The sequence below is a fragment of the Rhagoletis zephyria genome, unplaced genomic scaffold (genome assembly GCF_001687245.7).
Source record: "Rhagoletis zephyria isolate East Lansing unplaced genomic scaffold, Rhagoletis_zephyria_1.1 Rzeph_scaffold_04611, whole genome shotgun sequence".
Lineage (NCBI taxonomy): Eukaryota > Metazoa > Arthropoda > Insecta > Diptera > Tephritidae > Rhagoletis > Rhagoletis zephyria.
The window spans coordinates 6,736-17,561 of NW_016161694.1; the positions used below are offsets into that span (position 1 = coordinate 6,736).

General features: G+C 32.6%; 1 long non-coding RNA gene across 1 annotated transcript; it reads left to right on the forward strand.

Moving 5' to 3' along the window:
* Positions 1 to 10,345: 10,345 nt before the first annotated feature.
* On the forward strand, positions 10,346 to 10,814 carry LOC108370967 (uncharacterized). The gene is made up of 3 exons (XR_001848696.1): positions 10,346 to 10,466; positions 10,522 to 10,557; positions 10,619 to 10,814. It is a non-coding gene; the product is annotated as an uncharacterized LOC108370967 (long non-coding RNA).
* The last annotated feature ends 12 nt before the right edge of the window (positions 10,815 to 10,826 follow it).

Sequence of the window (10,826 nt, forward strand, 5' to 3'; positions counted from 1 at the left end):
AAGTAGTTTCATGTGCACTAACAATACAGTGCAAAATCTTTCTATTTTCTGAAAAAATAGCATCAAATGTTAACTGCTATTGCAAAAGTCGCTATAATACTTATTTATACACTTTCAAAAGCCTCCATCTTCTGATGAGCTTAGAAAACTGGTCAGAAAACGTGGTAGCTTCGGTGCCTAGTGGAAGGCGTCGTAAAAAATAAGCAGACCAATCTTTATGGAAGAGAGAATGCGAAATGCTAAACAAAGATAGCTATGTAAAAGTTACTGTTTCAGAATTCGCTATATTAAATTTTTATATATGAAATTTGCAAAAACTACCACACTGCGGTATTGTTTTTTAATGTTATTAGGCTCTTGTTTATCCAAATTTTCAGATAATAAAGAGAAATATACAATTTGGATGTTACTTGTTGTTGTAGACGTTTTTTTAATTTATGGCTCACTATTATAAAATCACATAACACTGTTTGCAAGTGGACTACTCATTTGTGCAATGTTAAAAAAAAAATTCAACAAACTTTCGTACAAATTTCGAACTTTTAAAAATTCTAAAAAATCAATCGACATTTTTAGCCATTTGAAACTTGTAGGTACTTTATTCTACTAGAATTCAATGGGCTACAAAACTGCCTACTCAGAATTTAATTAAAAAACTCGAAATTTTAACGAAAATTTGTAGATTTTTTTTAAAATTGCATAAATTTTTAAAGCAGGGTCCCTCGATTGGTACATTTGTGCAGATTTGTAAATTTTTATATTGGGCTATTGGTAAACAAATGGAAATTTTTTTTTGCATTCAAAAGATTGGTACAATACAGCGATGTTCTGTTGAAAAATTTCAATAAATAAATTTTCGTGATGGGGATAGTGAAAAATATTTTGGGTGTTCAAACATTGGGATATGATTTACACCAAATTTTGGCAAATACCCAATCGTATGACATTGCCTTTAAACTTGTATTTATACGGATGCTGGTAAAGAACGAACTATAAAAAACTAACCGAAATTAAATAACAACAAAAATAATATTTTAAAACTTGTCAAAATTTGGTGCGGTTATAAGTTTTTCGACTACTGTACATAAGTTGGCTATGATTACTCGGCCGTGCTATCATAGTAGCACAATGCCACTCATATTTGACTTACAAACAAAATACGGGCAGGAATTTAAAGATTTCAACCCTGTTTATATGCAATTTTTTTTTATCAGTATTTTTCTTTTAATCAAAATATGTTGAAATAAAAGTGAAACTATAAAAAATCCTGGCTACGGCTCTGCTTATAACGGATATTTCAGTAAATATTGAATGCAAATTGTTGAAAATTAATATGTGAAGTAGAATTTCGTACAAAATTATATTATTATGAAAGTTTTGGAAAATGGGCGTGACCCCCCTCCCCCCACTTACGAATAAATGGTGTATCTCAGTAGCCCTTTCACCAATCCTTACCAAACTCGGTATGAGCCTTGATTAGGGTCCAGCTGAGAAATCTGTATATAACGGTAATTTACAGAAACACGAAAACTGCGATAAATCAGTCACTACTGAAGCTAATTGACTCAAAATCGATGATTGCAATAATCACTAACCGGAAAATTAGATTATTATAATTTTTTGGACAATGGGCGTGTCACCGCCCCCTTGTCACCACAAATGTGTATCCCGGTAACCAATTTATCAATTTCTACCAAACTCGGTGCACTTAATAACCTTGATACGGAAAACCCATTCGTTTAGGGCTATGTCCTAAGAAAAGTAGGGCATTCAATTTTGCATTACCTAGTATCGAGAAATGAATGTGTTTTAATATGAAATTTTTGGAACTTTTTGAATACATTAGAATGCTGATTACATAGTTAGCCGTAATATTGTAGAAAGCGATAGGAAATACATTATATTATTTATCACGCATGTAATGCATTACTACTTTTCCGACTGGGAAGTTATTGCCGAATATTGCTGATGAGCTTATCATAGGTGTTAATGCCTTGCATACCTTTGTGGATTACCAGAAATGCATAGTTAAAAGTAATCGTAATTCCTTCATTAATGGGTTACCACTAGCAATTGTTTTGAATTTTCGCTGGGAAGCTTTGCTACATGTAGGTTTTCATATACATATATATGTATATAAAGTTGCGCTCACGTAAATAGCACACCTGTATTTTTTACAATATTCACAATGTTTTGCCTGATAAATTTTGTTCGGTATTTATTTATAAAAATATAAAAGATTCTAAGTATAAACCTATAAGTCAAAGTTTAAAACTTTGTGCACAATTCACGCAAATGAAACAAACTTCAACTTTAGAAACTTATTGGGTGTGCAGTCTTGTTGCCAATTCAATTTTAGAACTTTAATGTGCAGGTTTGAAAATTCTGAAAAATCCCGTTGATTTTTGAACATTTTTTTGTCGAGAGCGTTGCTCATTTTCATTCTATATCAAATTAGATTTCATGCGTTATATGGAAGAAAATGCGCAACGCCCTCGACAAAATAAATTTTCAAAAGTCAACCGGATTATTCAGAATTTTCAAATGCTTGGTACAATTTTTATAGTTAAATTACTAAGGCCCACTTGCAGAACAGCAGGTTATCTATTTAACTCGAGGTTTACTGGTTAAATTGATAAATTGGCTTGCACAATCAATAGTTAGGAGTAAAATTAGAGTTAAATCGTTAAATATTTAGCCCAGCCATTTTCAAAGGTTAACTTCGTAACTCTACGTATGTATGTCAATTCTGTCAGTAACAAGAAAAAATTAATTGAGATTTCAAAAATGTTTTTGAAAATATATGTACATACATACATACATACATATTCACGTATTCATTATTTCGCCGTCAGCTNTGGCGCAAAAATTGAAAATACTGGTCCCGTACGTCACACAGTGCTTCCCTTCCATATAAAATGTGAGCAAAAATAGAATTATGGACGGATTTAAATCAAAATTCGCTTCTTAGTAAAATTGTGGACGCTAAATTTAAAAATGCAATTTGTTTTTGGGTTGCCACATGTTTAAAAAATCAAATTCACTTTAATTAAGGGAATAAGGTAACTGAAATATGTATATCAATACGAGTGTCAGAAAACTGAAAAAATGTGACATATTTAGAAAGAGATAAGTGAAGAGTAATTTAAGGGTCCAGTAATTTAAAAGGAATGTAATCAGAACAAATCACTGATTGATAATGTATGTATTTGTAATAAAATAACAAATACGCTGGCGTAATCCTATGGTTTGACATATTTATTATTTTAGTTTAACTAAATTGGACTTTACAAACAGGTGGCAACCCTATTTAAGCTTCTTAAATCTCATTTGTCTGACTCCCTTATGGTGATACCTATCTCTTTCAATTACCTAATTCCTTTAATTCAAGTGGAATGTAATTTTTTAAATAGGTGGTAACTCGCCGCATGCAGTTAATGCACATTTCGATTGACACCCATCTCTTAATAATTTATTTAACTTATAAAAGTATTTCAATCTAATTTTTAACAATCTAATTTTTTAACAGGTGGCAACTCTTTAAAAAGAAAATAAACCTTCTATTGTCCACAGGTCAAGCTTTTTACTCTGACACTTCATTTTTGAAAATGGAATGAATCGTACAGATCTCAAGGCACTGACAAAAAATGAAAAAATTATTTTATGCATTAGCGAAAAACACATTACTTCAGAAAGTGCAAAAAATTAGCAGGTTTTTATTTCTTCTTTTGAAAGCAAAATAAAATAATAAAATAATAAAAAATAACCTATTTTTACATATATTTTTTATTCATTCCATTAAAATTTTGCATTTTTTTAAATTTTGTTTAAAACAATTGTTTTTCCGGAATACCGCAGGGACACCCTGTCTTTAATTTTATTCCAAAATTTTAATTCCTCTAATTCTCTACTATCTATATGGAAACAAGAAACGTCAAACCAACATTTTATTTCAAAGAATATATTTTTGACATTTTTTCTGTGAATTCTGGAAATTAGATTTGATTGTTTTTCGTCATAAAATTAACTGTTTTTTTTTATAAAAAAGTAACAAACAAAAATTTGTCATGAAAAGCATTTTCAATGTCGCATAAAAAAACGCATAAAAATATTTTTGGGAGCAATGGTATGTGTTTCTAGAAATTAACTATGAACTAAAATGAAACTTTTTTGAAAAAATAATAAAAAAAATAATTTTTCATGGAAACAATTTTCAATATGGTAAAAAAATTTACCCAAATACTTTCTTGCATACCTACCTGTATGCATTTTCAGAAATTTCTATTAAAAACGACCAAATTTGTGTGTATTTTATTTTTTTATTTTTAATTCTGTCCAAAGACTGAAACTTGAAATAATCTGATTTTGGTTAGAGACTTAACAATGTAAAAAAAAAAAATATCAAAACTTGTCAATACGATTAACAGCTATTATTTTACCGACCAGCATATGACCGTTCACATAACGGTTGTTTGTAATAGCCAAAAGCCAAAACCAATCGAGGTAGATATAGACAAATGTAAATAAATGAAGTTGATTAAGCCATATCTGTCTGTCCGTCCGTCCGTGTACACCATAACTCGAGCAGAATTGAGATATATGCAGGTTTCCCTTTATCCAAGGAAGGTTGGTATTGAAAATGGGCGAGCTCGGACCGTCACCACGCCCACTTCCCTTATAACCAAGGCCGTATTTAGGGGCGGAGCCGAACATTAAATACCCGGCAAGTATTAAATATATCTCTTTCCACCTTTCCGAAACCTACCGCTAGATGGTAAGCCGGAGTGTATCAATTTTGAGTAAATTAGCGTCCTTAAATTTCGAAATATTTCAGTTTCAAGCATTTCTGAAATTTACCGTTTTATGAAAAGCCGTAATTTTAGTCCGATTTCAATAATTTTGAACATTTTGCTTTTATGCGGCAAGCACAATAACCATACCGAGCTTGGTACAAATTGGTGAAACGGTTACCGAGATACATATAGGTGATCATAAGTGGGCGGTGCCACTCCCATTTTCCAAAATTTTACCACAAACTTATTTCTTGGTAAAAAGTTGTTGCAAGCGTCAATTTTGAATAAATTAGCTTTAATATTTATTGATTTATCGAAGATTTTGTATTTCTCTAAATTACCGTTATATGGGACGTGGGTGTGGTTATTGTCCGATTTTTTAAATTTTCAGCCATTTAGTATACTGTGCCAAGGCCAACAACTGTGCCAAGTTTGGAAGAAGTTGGTGCAGCGGTTACCAAGATATACACAAGTTACCAAAGTGGGCGTGGCTACGCCCATTTTCCGACAATTTATAATATTCTTATTTCTCGTCTGAAAATTGTTGTAAATATCAATTGAGTGAATTATCTTCAGTAGTTACTAAAATATCGCAGTTTTCGTATTTCGGGAAATTACCGTTATATGGGAAGTGGGCGTGGTTACAGTCCGATTTCGCCTACCTACCTTGGATTAACGGAAACCTACATACCAAATTTCGTTGAGATATCTCAATTTTTGCTCGAGTTATCGTGTACACGGGCGGACGGACAGACGGACGGACAGACAGACGTGGGTTAAACGATTTCTCTATTCATTCTGAGCATTTATGTATACATTTGTCTATATCTATCTCGATTCGTTTTGGCTGTTACAAACAACCGTTATGTGAACAAAATTAATATACCCTTGTGCACAAGTGCGCTCGGGTATAAAAAAATGCAAAAAAAGGCATACATACATACAATGGTAAAAAAATTATAACCGAACCACTTTTTGCCAAAGTTTTAACGTATTATTTTTGTTGTTATTGAACTCTTGTTATTTATTTAAATAAAAATATAGTTCATTCTTTAACAATACCCGTGGAAATCCATGTTTCCAAATTTGAATAGTCCACTTGCAAAGGCGCTGTGTAAATTTTTTTAGATTTTTAGTTTTTGGTGAGTAACATACCAGCATTTAAAGTAGTTTCATGTCCACTAACAATACAGTGCAAAATCTTTCTATTTTCTGAAAAAATAGCATCAAATGTTAACTGCTATTGCAAAAGTCGCTATAATACTTATTTATACACTTTCAAAAGTCTCCATCTTCTGATGAGCTTAGAAAACTGGTCAGAAAACGTGGTAGCTTCGGTGCCTAGTGGAAGGCGTCGTAAAAAAGAAGCAGACCGATCTTTATGGAAGGGAGAAGGCGAAATTCTAAACAAAGATAGCTATGTAAAAGTTACTGTTTCAGAATTCGCTATATTAAATTTTTATATATAAAATTTGCAAAAACTACCACACTGCGATATTGTTTTTTAATGTTATTAGGCTCTTGTTTATCCAAGTTTTCAGATAATAAAGAGAAATATACAATTTGGATGTTACTTGTTGTTGTAGACGTTTTTTTAATTGATGGCTCACTATTATAAAATCACATAACGCTGTTTGCAAGTGGACTACTCATTTGTGCAATATTAAAAAAAAACTTCAACAAACTTTCGTACAAATTTCGAACTTTTAAAAATTCTAAAAAATCAGTCGACATTTTTAGCCATTTCAAACTTGTAGGCAGGGTACGAAAATAAACTGTACAAAACAATTCCCATTTGCTCATCGACCATCATATCATTTGTGGTTTTGTACAGTTTTGTAAATAGTCAGAAACAAATTGTAAGATTCACTGTAATTTTCCCCAACGAGAAACGTTTGCTTTTCGTTTGTGACAATTGTACCATAGGGTACGTTTTATATGTATGCAAACGTTTCAATTACGTGAAAAATAATTTTTTCTGTAAATTTTCATATCCAATTCAATTAAAAAACATTTTTATTTTTTTTATTCATTGCAGCCATTCGTTTTGTATTTGTTTATTGCATATATGTACATACATAAATATATTTTCCCTGCACGATTCATTTCGTTTGTTGTTTCGTCTGTAACTACTAAACTACTGTAGTGTACTATCGCCAAAGTGAACTCAGCCGTTTTGTTTCGTATTGTACCGAACTGTTAAAGTAATAAACGAAACGAAATAGTAACGTACAATATAGTTTATTTTCGTACACTGCTTGTAGGTACTTTATTCTACTAGAATTCAATGGGCTACAAAACTGCCTACTCAGAATTTAATTAAAAACTCGAAATTTTAACGAAAATTTATAGATTTTTTTTTTAATTGCATAAATTTTTAAAGCAGTGCCACTCGATTGGTACATTTGTGCAGATTTGTAAATTTTTGTATTGGGCTATTGGTAAACAAATGGGACATTTTTTTTGCATTCAAAAGATTGGTACAATACAGCGATGTTCTGTTGAAAAATTTCAATAAACAAATTTTCGTGATGGTGATAGTGAAAAATATTTTGGGTGTTCAAACAATTGGGATACGATTTACACCAAATTTTGGCAAATACCCAATCGTATGACATTGCCTTTAAACTTGTATTTATACGGATGTTGGTAAAGAACGAACTATAAAAAACTAACCGAAATTAAATAACAACAAAAATAATATTTTAAAACTTGTCATAATTTGGTGCGGCTATAAGTTTTTCGACTACTGTACATAAGTTGGCTATGATTACTCGGCCGTGCTATCATAGTAGCACAATGCCACTCATATTTGACTTACAAACAAAATACGGGCAGAAATTTAAAAATATCAACCCTGTTTTTATAATTTTTTTTTTTTAATCAGTATTTTTCTTTTAATCAAAATATGTTGAAATAAAAGTGAAACTATAAAACATCTTGGCTACGGCCCTGCTTATAACGGATATTTCAGTAAATATTGAATGCAAATTGTTGAAAATTAATATGTGAAGTAGAATTTCGTACAAAATTATATTATTATGAAAGTTTTGGAAAATGGGCGTGACCCCCCTCCCCCCACTTACGAATAAATGGTGTATCTCAGTAGCCCTTTCACCAATCCTTACCAAACTCGGTATGAGCCTTGATTAGGGTCCAGCTGAGAAATCTGTATATAACGGTAATTTACAGAAACACGAAAACTCCGATAAATCAGTCACTAATGAAGCTAATTGACTCAAAATCGATGATCGCAATAATCACTAACCGGAAAATTAGATTATTATAATTTTTTGGACAATGGGCGTGTCACCGCCCCCTTGTCACCACAAATGTGTATCTTGGTAACCAATTTATCAATTTCTACCAAACTCGGTGCACTTAATAATCTTGGTACGGAAAACCCATTCGTTTAAAATTATTCAAATCGGAGTAAAATTACACCTGCTTTCCGTATAACGGTAAATTTCAGTAACTGAGGACGCTTATTTACTCCAAGTTAATCTCTTAACAATAAATAACACTGCTATAGACTTTAAGGAATTGGACGTGGCATCGCCCATTTTATTAGTACAACGGTGTATCTCGGTAACCACTTTTTCGATTTCCAACAAACTTTCTTCAATTACATCATTAAGTCTAACTCAAAGAAAACGTTTGAAATGGGGGAAAACACCCAGGCTTTTCATGCAAAGACAATTTAGAGAAAGTTGAAATGACGTACTGAGTAACTGGTGCTTAGCCTCTTGTTCTTCATGCACCGTATTTATTTTTTTGGATATTCGTATTTTTTATGTACCACAGTGCTCCGCATATGGCGCGTAAAATTTTCGACTGTAGTCTTTGAAGTCTATTCAAAATGTGCCCGAAAGCCCAATTCTGCATGCCCATCATGGTTTCAATCACGCGTTTCTGCTTAGCGGCGTTCATTGTTGTTTATCTTTTGTCTTTGACGTTTCACCTCTATTTACTAAAAATAATCGATAAAGCAGGATTGCATACGGTGAAGTTATCTTTTTAATGCAGGATTATTTTATAACTTGGATTTAAGAGGAGACATTTTGTATTCCTAATTACCAGGACCGAAAAGTTTAAGCTTTTGCTTGGAATTGCTTATTTTGGTTATTCAGGGTTTCCCAGCTTAATTTTAACGAAAATGGTTATTTTGATTATTTTGCTTGTTTCAATGTATAGAGGTAAGTATGGACCTTTTAAGTAAATGGTCAAGGTTTTTTAAATATCGCTATTATTTCGTGTGTGTGAATCAGAGAAGCGCAGCGTGTATGATCAAACTGAGTATATCCCACTCACCATCCATAATTTGTTCTATTTATATGCATTCGTATTTACTGAAATGCCCTCGAACGTCATATCCACCCTTAAGTGAGAGGTATCTATCATACTTAATGTGACCAACTATTTCATAGCTCAAAGAAGTACAGCTTAGGTTGGGTTAAGTTAACGCCGCGAGCCCATTACAGAATTTCGAATGTGGCTAATTTCATCCCTGAGAGCTCAGTGTTTGTTCCGAAGTGCGAGCCAAAATGCTTCCAACTTAGCCACGCGAAGGTTGGACAGTCTATAATAAAGTGTGGAAATGATTCCATTTCATCTTCCTCTTGACAGCTGATACAAAAGGATTCTTTTTGCGCAGATTCGTAATATTCAAAGGGTGAATCCGACAACTGCAGTTACTTTTTATTTTAATTAATATGACTTTATTAACAACGGTATTTAGTCTTTACAACAAAAACAGATATTGTTTTATTGTAGTTGGAATTTATAAATTATGGTAGTTTAATGAGCTAATAAAATTGCTAGGAAATCAATTTGTGTAGTGGAAATGGCGACTGTAGAACGGCGACTGCCAAACAACTCTTTAGCTTGAACAGGAATTTGTGTATGTACACATATGTACACTGAGAAAAAAAAACGCGTTGGAAGAATAAACAAATTTTATTTGATTACCGTTTAAAAATGTTCGTTTTTAAATCAAATGGATTTTTTCATTATACATACACTACGTATAATGGAAATATTCAAATAAAATACGCCCGTATTGAAAGGAAGCATTTTCACTGCACCCATTCTTTTTCATATGTAATTAAGAAAGCATATGTATACAAAGCATGAAAAGCGGTGACAACGCATACATACATACATACATATGTACATACATACCCTACAAGACAGCTGAGTATCATATGAGTACTCATATTATCATTACCCCTAATCACAAAAGTGCTTATCAAAGTCCTCATTTTCGTTCAGGCCATGGGAAAAAATTGAGTACTTTCCCCTCAATGTTGTCATCAGAAAGTCCTCAGTACTAATAGTCAAACTACTCATTTATGCCGTACTACAAAAACAAAAGTGTAAATGTGTGAGAATTTTTGCCTAAAGTGCTCAGCAATGTCTTGTAGGGTACATACATACATACATATGTACATACATACATACCCTGCCAGCCAAGGCTCACCACTTTCCCCTAAAATTCAAACGATTTACAAACACGTCGAACTGTCAAAAAATGTGCCTTTGTAGAGCTACATACCCGATAAGAATTCGTACTCTAACAAGAATTCTATGCGTTAGAGCGAGCAAGTTAGAAACATCAGAGTTTTGATGACAGTATACATACTGTGAAGAAATGTCACTACGAAAACTTTGAAGGTAAGAATACGTATTTAACAATTTTATTTAATTATAATGTAATTTCTTCTTTTAGATTGCAAAAAAGCAGCGACTTAGTCACATTCTTAAGGTATGTATTGAGACTTTTTATATCTTTATAAATTTTAATTGATATTTTTGCTTGTTTACAGATTCACTATCAGCACCTTCAACGCTTGCATCTTCATCGCCAGGAGCACCATTAGAACCTTCTGCCCTCAGCTTCTTCATCGCCAGGAGCACCACCAGTACCCTCTACCCTCAGCTCCTTCATCGCCAGGAGCACCATGAGTACCTTCCGCCCTCAGCACTTTCAACGCCAGGAGCACCTTCAAAGTGTAGGTCCAACTTGTCAAATTT